General features: G+C 35.7%; 1 long non-coding RNA gene across 2 annotated transcripts; it reads left to right on the top strand.

The window, feature by feature from the left end:
• The first annotated feature begins 6,703 nt into the window (after positions 1-6,703).
• On the top strand, positions 6,704-11,447 carry LOC118481216. 2 transcript variants are annotated; one of them, XR_004864929.1, is made up of 4 exons: positions 6,704-7,733; positions 8,084-8,195; positions 10,773-10,875; positions 10,992-11,447. It is a non-coding gene; the product is annotated as an uncharacterized LOC118481216 (long non-coding RNA). The 2 variants fall into 2 exon arrangements; XR_004864930.1 differs by having other exon boundaries at positions 10,761-10,875.
• The last annotated feature ends 291 nt before the right edge of the window (positions 11,448-11,738 follow it).

The following is an 11,738-nucleotide window of genomic DNA, read 5'->3' as shown; positions in this document are numbered from 1 at the left end:
CCGAGCCACATACTCTATTTCGCTCGGTTGGCGAGATAGATCGTGATCTTCGCTGACAAATCAGTTCCGTGTCAGAACCATGTTTTCATTATCTTCGCTAGCGGATTTAACTTATCTATCCGGTAATCTGTGTCTTTGGCTAACATTAGCGAAGAAAGCAACTGATCTGGCAGCGAAGTTGTTGTATATATTCAAATTTTCTTTAATTGATTTCTTTTCATGGTTAAATTGTATATATCTTATGTAAATTCTAGTCTCGTACATAGTTTATCTGGTATCCACACACTCTAACTTGCTTCGTTTTCTGTGCAGAATGGTGAAAGTGCTCGAATGGGATAAAACCCTCAAGCATAACCAGAGTATAAATCTTAATCTAGTTCCAACCAACTTCGAGGACGTATCTAGATGGGTTCACGATAGCAGAATCAGTTATGCAGTGGAAACTTCCGTTCCTGTCTACCCTCTTCATATTCGAGAATTCTGGGAGAACGTAAAGCTGGAATCAATTAACAACAAACCGGGAATCTCTTCAACAGTACGCAATAAAAGAGTTGAAGTGACAGAGGAAAGGGTACGAAAAGTTCTGAAGCTCAAAGACAACAGTGATGAACCACAAAGCATGAGTCAAGACGATATTCTTGACGGTTTCAAAGGAATGGGATACGCAGGGGATTTTAGAAATAAGAAGGAGATTAAAAGGGGCGGTCTAACTCAGGATTGGAGGTTTATTGTTTATGTAATTTCGACAAGTCTAGCGCATCGAAAAGGCGGGTTTGATGGCTTAAATTTGGAATGGTCTGCAGCTATGCTGAGCCTATGCACAAATCAAAAATTCAATCTCTCTGGATTAATTTTCAATTATATGAGAGAAAATGCAAATGGAGCGACTTGGGCGATGTATCCGAGATTTATTCAGATGCTCATAAATGATCAGCACAAAGACCTCCCCAATGACGGAAACACCTACAAATTCCACGTGCCCACAAGTAGACAATATACTGAAATCAAAACCAACGAATGGGTTTTGTTGCACGACTGGATGTACAGAGCTGAAAGATTACCCATCGTGAAAGCTGCATATCAGAGGTACAAAGAAGGGGTCAAAGCTAAACAACAGAAAGCAGCACAAGCACAGGCCGAAGCAGCCGCCAAAGAAGGAAGTAGCAAAGAAAAACGAAAGGGCAAGCAACCTGCAGATGAAGAACCTCCTAAGAAGAAAAAGACAACAGGAGGTTCTGAACGTTTGATGAGTTCTGCAATCAGGGCGGCACAAACTGAAGAGCAACGCAAAAATATTCAAGATCTGAAAGCCATTCATGTAATTCAGGAGAAAGAGAAACGAGAAAAGAGCCTGAAACGTAAAGAAATATCTTCTTCGGAGATGCCCGAAGTAGTTCCTGAAGAAGTTCAAGACCTAAATGACTTCGTTGATCAAATTCTTGTTGATCCTGACGAGGCACAAGCACGCGAAGGTACTTCAAAGGTTTCCCCAGTCAAACCCACCAGAATCTCAAAACCACCCGTTGTTCCACAAAGGCTACGACCATTTCAAGACTTGTTCGATCGATTGATAAAGGACACCGGGCCTTCCGTGGCGAAAGAAATTTGTTTGTTAAAGAATCAAGTCAATGATACAAACATCCTGAGAGAGAAACTTAGGGATCAGAGAAAGAAGAACAAGGAAATGACGGCATACATGGCCAAGCAAGCCAAGTTTGTCAGATTTCAGCAAGCCAGTTTGGAGAAGCTCTACAGGATGATGCGGGGAATATGTGAAAAAGCGAACATTGAGCCGATGTTTACATTTGATGAAATCTTCGATTTTGAAGCTTTCATTCAAGAAGAAACGGCTCGCAAAGAAAAGGAAGCCGAAGCAAAGAAAAAGAGATTAGAGTCGGTTGAAAAGGCATTGGAGGGAAACGAAAGCGAAGAAGAAGAAGCAGATCGAGAAGTCATGCCACCAACCTTTGTTGAGTGGGGGCTAGAAGACGAGGTCTTATATGAGCAAGAAGACGGCAAGACATTTGCTCCTGAACATCCCGAGTGGTTCAGAAAAGAACGAGAAAAGCTCCCTGATCTTCATCAAGTGATAAAGGTCGTTAAATCTGAGGAAACTGAGAAAATAATTAGCTGGATGTATGATAACCTCAGGGGCATGTTTGTAGTAAAGAGACGGGGTGGTGTGATACAATATTTCGCAACAGGATTTGATCTTTTCTCGCTCCCAAGGTGGGATTTAAGAGAGCTTGGGCGTATGAATTTGCTCAATCATGGTGACAGAGGCATCGGAAGAGACTTTGAACGTCTAATTACAAGTGAATGCGACAAGAACTTCCCGAATCATGCCCCACAGCGCCCAAGACGCCGAGTGTCCAAAACTTCTTTCGATCCAGTAACAGGCAAGGGAAAGGTGACGTGGGTTATTAACCCTGCTAAAGTAGTCACCAGAGTCAAGCTTCCGGAAGAAATCCCTGTGGCACTTAAGGATTTCAAGAAATGGTTCTACGATAGTCAAACCGGTGAAGCTGTAATAAGGTCGAACGACAATGTTGATATTCGAATACTGGACCCTATGGACGTGTTTCAGTTCGGGCTGTCTGATCTCACCATGCTGAATGCGAGTCGTATCAATGTCGGAGCTGGAAATGTAAATCTTGAAGAGGCAGCACTGTTCCAGCGAGCAGTGGAGCGTGCCTGGAGATTAAAAAGGGACATGCTCGACATGGTAGACAAAATAGAGAAACGAAAAGAGAAAGAGCAGAAAAAGAAAGAAAGTCGAAGGAAAAAGAAACACGAGAAAACCATGGAAGGAAGCTCTGCCTCAACTGCAGTTCAAACCACCACCGACTCTCAAGCCACACCAACACCTCCGGCCTCATCCACATATGAGGCCGCTAAGGAGGACCCAAAATCAAGTGAAGCCAACGTTAATCAGGAACCTCCGGTAGCACCAACGGAGACTGTCGCACCACCAGAAACGATCGTTATGGAAGAAAATCCAATCGAGCCAGAAAAGCAAACTACGGAAGATCCAGTGGTTACAACAGAAGATCCAGTGGTCACCACTGAAGAATGAGAAGACAAGCACGCAACGATCTAGGGGGGATATTGTTAGAGCATGTGAGATCGTTGGTACTTGTACTGGATTAGTTTAGTTGTAGTTTGTATGTCTTTTGAATGTTTAGGGGTTGTTTTGTAATTATCTAGAAGTAATATTCCTGACCTAGTGTAGTTAAGATTCCAGCAAATTTATAAATTTGCTGGTTAGTCAGGATGCTAGTATAAATACCCCAAGCATTGTAACACATTCAAGCTTTTGGCTCTTGGTGGAATCAAGTGTTGTTTACATTCTCATTGAGCTTTGATCTGATTTCCAAGGTTGTTTATTGTTATATCATTCTGTTTGGATTCAATACAACACTAGTTGTATTCCTCAATCCATTAGCTTCACCTTCATCTTCATTCTTGATATTTCTTGACTAATCATAGTTCAAACACTTAATCAATAGGTGTTTTGGACTAAAACAACCTACCACTGTGATCCGGATACGTTTTGGGATCTACAAGGGTTTACTTGGATAGCATTTGTGGATTGAGAAAAGGCTTCAAGTGGGAGATTGGTGGGTTTTGTGAAGCCTTTTGTGGGCTATGTTCGGTCAGCAAGGAGGAACAAGGGCGGGTAGGTTTCTTAATATTCTATTAAGTGCCCATTTATTTGTTTCTTGGCCCTAAGTTTTAAACCCTAGTTATTGTCTATAAATACTCTACTAATGTAATTGCAATCTTTGGTTCTGAGCTAAAAATAAAAACTCTAGTTGCAGGTCGTGTACGTAGGTCTCCAACTAAGATCGAACTACCTAGAAATTCTTGTGCAATTTATTTTTGGGTAAATTACACTTTTCGTCATTTATGTTTGTACTGTGTTTCAATGGATAGCCTTTAACTTCAATAATTACAATTACAATCCTTTATTTGTAAAACCCACTACAACATACATCCTTTAGCATTAACCTGGTTAAAATTTTCAGTTAACTTTAGTTACATAAGGGTAATTTAGTCATTTTACAAATTACCAAAAATAATACCTAAAAATTAAATTAACAACACAAAAATAATACCTAAAATCCATTCTCTCTCTAAATACTACAAGTTCCTCTCTCTCTAAACAACCAGATCTGACAATCACCACCAAACCCCACCACCACCATTTAAGAACCCTGGAACATCCCTCTTATAACAATCTCAACTCTCTCTCTAAACAACCAGATCTGACAATCACCACCAAACCCCACCACCACCATTTAAGAACCCTGGAACATCCCTCTTATAACAATCTCAAAATTCGAGTTCTTTAATCATAGTTAGATATTAAGACGTTGGGGCTTTTGATTAGAAGATGAAGACGAGTATGTTGGTGCAAGAATTACGTTGAATCTGTGCGGTCAGAGGCTATGGCCGGAGCTCACACCAGCACCGACGACGATCTCCTTATGGTGGAAACCAGATTACAAATGAAATCTGTTCAAAACCATAAGTTTATGAAAGGCCAAAAAGATTTTATGCTTGGCATTTCTTGCATTTCTTGTGTAATTATGAAAGGCCAAAAAGAAATCTTCTTGCATTTCTTGGCACACGACGACCCAATAATCCTCCTCTCAGGGCCTTCCTCATCGTACTCACTATATTACTCATCTTTCTCACAAACACACCATCTAAACACATTAATGTTGCTGCAGAGGGAAGACATCACTGCTATTCTAGTTGGCATTCAACTTCCTCGTCAATGATTGATCATCATCATTATCCTCAATTATGAATTTAATAAACAATAATAATAACAAATTTGAATGAAACCTTGAAAACATGGCCAAAACCCCCTTGCCCAATCTTATTTTCCAAATTGTTTGTAGCACAAATTAATGTTTGAAATGTGAAAATCTTTTGTTCTTGAGATACATCAACTTTTTTCAGGATCTTCTTCTGGTGTACCTTCACCAATTTCCAAATTAAAACAATTTAGCACATAAAGAAACAATTAAGTCAAAACCCATGTTGCAGAACCACCGCCGCCACCACCTCCTTCCTCCACTGTCGCCACCGCCTCCGAAGACACCACCACAATCATCGTTGAAACCAGCGTCACGTTCACCGGCCACAACTGCGAACCTCCGTCGAGATCGGTAGATGTGACTCCGAGATCCGGCCACAACTGCGAATCTCCATCGAGATCCGTGTCTGATCCCGAGGGTTTTGTCATCAGTGGGTTACTTTAAGTGGATTTCTTGTTACAAAGTTGTAAAGATGAGAAAGACGGTGGTGGCTGGATTAAGATGATGGTGGTGCCTGGTGGTAATTACCAAGTTGTTGATTAGAGAAAAGATGATCACAACTTAGATTAGTGAGAAGAAAAAAGAGTCTATTACCAAGTAAGAAGGTTGTGATCCCTTTTGATTTGTAATAAGGAAGAAATGTTGGTGATATATACTTTTTCTAGAGAGAAGCACTTGGTGATAACTAGGCTAGGCTCGGTTGAACGCGAACTTAAATGAGTGAGCTTGGTTCGGCTTGTTTATTTTATCGAGTTGAAAAATCGAGTTCGAGCTCAGCACGTAAAATGTTTAAGTCAGCTCGAGCCAACTCGTTAATATTTTATTTATTTTTATTTTTTTTTTCACAAATATTAATAACATAAAAAACAAAATAAAATAATAATTACACGTATATCTATATGTATTACTTTTCTTTATCTATAATTTTAATTACCGAAGGGCATATTAAAAGTATCTATACTATATAATAAAAGAAACCAATTTTTGGACACGTGTCATTCATTGAAGGTATTCTCAAATCTATACTTATCTTATATTAACAAAATAAATAATAAATTAATATTAAATCTTATCATACTTTAATAAAATATTATCATCAAATCTAAATTGTTAATTTAATATATTTTTAAAACAAATACCTCTCTTTCCTACTTATCTTATATTAAATATATAAATAATAAATTAATATTAAATGCTATCCAAATATATTAAAAATATAACTTTTTTATTATTTGGTATACAAAATTATATTTATTCAACTCGTGTAAAACGCGGGGTTTTTTAAAATATAACTTTTTTTTTATTATTTACTATACAAAGTTGCATTTATATAACCTGTGTAATACACGAAGTTTTTAAAGATATAACTTTTTATCATTTGCTATGTAAAATTAGATTTATTCAACACGTGTAATACACGGGGTTTTTAAGGATATACTTTTTTATTATTTGGTAAATTTTTCAACCCGACTATACACGGGTTTTTTAAAGATACGACGTTTTTAGTATTTAATATACAAAATTATATTTATTTAATCTCTGTACTACACATGGTTTTTAAAGATATAACTCTTTTTTAGATCTATTCAACACGTGTAATTACGGGGTTTTTAAGGATGTAATTTTTATATTATTTGGAAGATTTATTCAACCCAATTATACACCGGTTTTTTTTAAGATACGACGTTTTTAGTATTTAGTATACAAATTAAAATTACATTTATTTAATCTGTGTAATACACATGGTTTTTAAAGATATAACTTTTCTTTTATTATTTGATATATCAAATTATATTTATTTAACCCGTACAATATTCGGGATTCATAAAGATATAACTTTTTATTATTTACTATATAAAATTATATTTATTCAACCCGTGTAATACACGGGGTTCTAATCTAGTTAATCAATATATGTATATTTTTGTTTATCTTCTCGTATTTTTATATGTTATTGATAAAATCAACTTAAAATGTTAATACTTCAACCTCCTCCCACATATTTTTTTAATACATATAAAATTAAAATTAATCTTTATAAAATAAAATAATTCGAGCCGGCTCGCGAGCTCACGAGCCAAGCCAGGCCTAGCTCGAGCTTGGCTCGTTTACAAATCGAGCCGAGCTTTTTTCCGAGCGAGCTATGAGCAAACCACGAGCTTTTTGAATACCCTACAACCAACCAGAAGGTTCGGTGATATCTCTCAAGCTTAAACTTTTTATATATTTTTCTGCTAACTATAAGTTTTTCATAAGAACTCTTTAAAAAAAAAACAAATAGTTTTTAAAATAGTCGATAACTTATTCAACCCCTACCATAAGATTCTTACGATCTGTATCAAAGCAAGCTGGATAAAATATTTTTATAGAAAAATGTTAATGCAGAAATCTTGAGTTAGTACCCCAAATGACCACTCTACCATGTTTATAGAATATAACTTTTCGCAATTAAAAAATATATATGAATGCATGTTTTTAAGCGTACGTATAGATTGTGGCATGGATGCATAATGCATGAATATGGTTTTATGAAAGTGACTTAAAACAAAAATCATTAAATAACAAAGCTTTTGAAAACATCCAAAAACCTTTAAGAGAAATTAAGCAAATATGAGCAGGGGCGGATCTAGTGTATAACAGGGGGTAATGCCCGTTACCTCTTGGCACTCCGGTGGTAGTGTAAAATTAGTGTAAATTTTGGAAAAATTTGACGTTTTTTTTTCTATTTCGTTACCGCTTATTTATAAAATGTTACCGCTTGGCGCGAATCCTAGATCCGCCACTGAATATGAGTATTTGCCCCTGCACTTGTACCGGGTGATTTGATGAATATTGAAGGAGTTGGACCAAAGAAAAATGAAGAATAAGAGGATGCATACTTTTAAGGACATCAAAGAGTATGAGGTATCTTCCAAGTTCCAACTCTTTTCATATTAGTATAAGTAACTCACATGCATGATACCTGTGATGAGTTAAGTAACTCCCACACGTATGATGACTTAAGTGATCATAACTTTGAATTGAATAATTAAAATCTATTATTTTTTAAAGGTGAAAACTATAATATTTTAGGAGAAATAAACGCCTTGAAAATCTCAATGAAATCTTGTTTGAGGAAGTAATTGACCAAGTTTCTCAAACTGTAACAACTCTTCTTGTATTGCGTTTACCCAACTTTCTTCCATTAACGCGTCTTTGTAATTTTTCGGTTCAATTTGAGAGACAAAACATCTGAATGAGAACCGAATTTGCAGATTAGCAACCTTGGAGTAAAGCTTAAACCTTGATTGATATGGTTTCGCATATGTACGCCGCTTTGTAGATTCCTAAGAATATTCTCCGACGGATGATAAGATAGAGACCGAGGTATAACTTCTCTCCAAACAATAACCGCTGGTTCTAAATTATACAAGTTTGAAAAGAATAGTGAAATATTAAGCTAGATGTTGAGCATCAAAAAATATCTAATGACAAGTATGTTTGAGATTTTCAAACAACATAAATGAACTAACAATAATGATCAATGATCACATAAGCTTTTTTTTGAACGACAATCACACTTTATATATATATATAAAGAGCTAGCAAGAGGCTGGAAAAACAAAACAGAAGAACAAATAAACAAAAAACCAAAAAAACCGAACATATTAGATCATATCGAACTGATTAAATCAAAGTTCTTCCATTTTGACCATGCAACAACCTTTGATCGATGAATGTTCATCTTCATGTGTAAAAATTTTAAGATGTCTACAACACAAAATTGGAAATGTTGAAATTATTGAAATATGTATGGTTTAAAATTTTAAAACAAGGAGCAATTTCATATATACCTTTACAAATTTACAAAATATCATATATACTCATGCAATATTATAAATATCATACACCCTTATAAAGCAGTTGAAATATCATATATATATATATTCAATTCTTAAAAAGACAATTTATTAAATGACAGTTTTACCCTTATTTTCCTAAAACTTTGAAATCTCATATATGACCATTAATATCAAATATTATATTTAGTAATTTTTAACATAATTTATTTAGCTTAAATATTATATAAAGAGTATACTATTGTTTATGGCTAAAAAAATAAATTTAAGGTAAAAATGTGTTATATAAAAATATGAAGTTAAAAGATGTACATATATGAAAACCTGAAATTAAAAGAATAAGGTTAAAATGGTCATTTATTTAATTATTTTTAACGAATTTAGTATGTATGATATTTCAACTACTTTCTAAGGCTGGTGGGTGTGGTTTAAAGCCCCTAGGGGCTTTATCACGCCACGTAAGCGTCACGTAGATTTTGAGACAAAAATGACGCCGCCTTTAACAATGATGGTATGGGATAAAGCCCCACTAGCGTCCCCACCTAATTAAATATTAAAAAAGAAAGAAAAATAAAAAAAATCTGATTGGTTAAGAGGCATGGGCCCACCAGATGCACCCATTCACGCACGTTAGTGGGCTGGTGGACAAGGGGTAGCGCCCCCTTGGTAACATGCAGGGGTGGGGGAGGGCGCCAAGGGGCGCCAAAATTGTTGATGTGGCGGGGTGGCGCGAGGCCATACCCCGTGGCCTAACAGATGCGGACCTAGGAATTTTTTTGCTGGGGGTGCGTAATATTTTTAAAGATTTTAGGCCCCTAGCTATATAAAAAAAATCGGCTCATGTCGGGACGTGTCGGGTCATGTAAGACAAAAGAACATTAAACAAAAAATTATATAATCATCAAAAACACGTTAAACGTCATTACAAACATTTTTAAAATTGTGCCATACAAGTTTTCATTTTTTGAAATCTATCCAAAACATCATTTAAAGATACTAAACACTCCATAAGTTCATTAAATTCTTACTCATGGTTACTATCACATATAAATCGCTCCATAAGTTCATAAAATAACACTAAACACTTAAAAAAATAAACAATCATGAACAACCATAGTCCATAATTTTTTAATTATTACTTGTAACTAATCATTTAAACAAACAAAGCTATAAATAAAATAACAAAATCATTTAACTACAAGTCTAGAACAACCGAAAAAATATAAAAAGATCAAACCCTTATACGTCTATATTTTCTCCTATCATCACATAAAAAAATCAATAAAGAAATCATACTAGTTCTATATCGGAATTCTAGCGTAACGTGGGTCAGTCTCGCCAGAATTTTGGTTTTCTAGCAAAAAAAAGTCTTCCGACAGTGAGCAAAAAAAAGTCGTCCGACAGTGAGCAGTGGCCTCAAGTCGTTGGGAGTTTTTTTTTGGCGGGATTTGGAGTTTGAATTGGAATGGGTGGATGAGTTTGGGTTATTTTATTTAGTTCAAGTTTCTTTGGGTTGAGTTTGGGCTTGGGTTAATAAAAATAGATTGTGGATTGGGCTTTGAATAGGTTAAGTAATTAAGTTAATAACTGGTTAAAGAATAATTATATAAATTGTGTTATATACTTATATATAAATTAATAATCAGTGTTTGATTTATTTTTATAATTTTATATTATATTTTTTTTCTAAGTGAGGCGGTTGAAAATTTTGAAGGGGTGCGGGTGAAAATTTTCAAGGGGTGCGGCGAAAATTCCAGCAAAAAATAACACTAAAATTTATTTTTTTCAAGGGTTGCGCCCGCCCACCCTCGGCTTAGGGTGGGTACGCCCTTGCTTTCTAAGGGCATATACGATATTTTTAGTTTTTATTAGGTATATATGAAAATTTTAAAATTTGTAAAGGTATTAATCCTTTAAACAAAACCAATATCAAACGCACACTCCTAGAAAATGGCATGGCTAAATCCAAAGTTAACAAACACTAGAGGCTTTTACAAAAACAATGCAAATTATAAAAGCTTCAAAGTTGTCTCAAAATGTTTTATAGTGTCTTATCTTGGACCCATGAGACATTTGGCTAACAGTTTCTTAGTTTGAATTGCAGGTACAAGCTTATCATAAAAAAATGTCACGTGGAAAAGAGAAACTAACGAACTCCATAGCTTCTACAACACAAAATACACTTGTAGAGAAAATCTATTTCAAAGGTATCTCCACATTAAACTCGAGCTAAGTTTTCTTTACATTCAATAATGCATGTGTAAAGACTTGATTGATTGCTTTCTCACGTGTTAGTAAAAGAATTCTCTTGGAAATTGTACAGACTGATTAGGAAAACATGCTTGAAAGCTTCATAATCGAATCCCATTAGCACTAAAGCTTCTTTCCAGAGGTGTTCAGGTGCATTAGACTTGTCAACTTTGTTCTGTCGGTAAAGAATCATTGGACCATGTCTTATAATGGTTCAATGTTCAGTATGTTAATTGATACAAAACTGATAATTACAAGGCCTAATATAGACAATATTACATAGGGAAAGAGCTATAGTTAAGGATCAACATCATTACACTTATATACATTCTAATATACATATGGCTGAGATTAGGTAGTGATGATGAAATATTATTTATGATTTGGTAATACTCCTTATACGCCCCCGCAAGATAGAGGATCCGTCGGATACTCCAATCTTGGATCGATTTCGAAGAAAAGGTGCTCGTGCCAATGGTTTGGTAAGCATGTCCGCAAGTTGATCTTGTGACTTGTGAGCTGATATGAAGGACCCTTAGTTTGCCAGCGGAGACTTGTTCCCGAACAAAGTGATAGTCAAGAGCAATGTGCTTCATTCGAGAATGATACACGGGATTGGCACAGAGATAGGTAGCTCCCGTGTTGTCGCAAAACAATGTCGGTGTTTGGTTTGTAGTGAGACCCAGTTCATGTAGTAAGTTCTTTGTCCATACGAGTTCAGCAGAGTCATTAGTTAAGGCCTTGTATTCCGCTTCCGTAGAGGAGCGGGAAACTGATTTTTGGCGAGTGGACTTCCATGAGATGATGTTTGTACCAAGGT

This window comes from Helianthus annuus, chromosome 8 (genome assembly GCF_002127325.2).
Source record: "Helianthus annuus cultivar XRQ/B chromosome 8, HanXRQr2.0-SUNRISE, whole genome shotgun sequence".
Taxonomy (NCBI): Eukaryota; Viridiplantae; Streptophyta; class Magnoliopsida; order Asterales; family Asteraceae; genus Helianthus; species Helianthus annuus.
The sequence above is the reverse complement of the archived record's forward strand: the minus strand, read 5'-3'. Positions and strand labels throughout refer to the sequence as shown.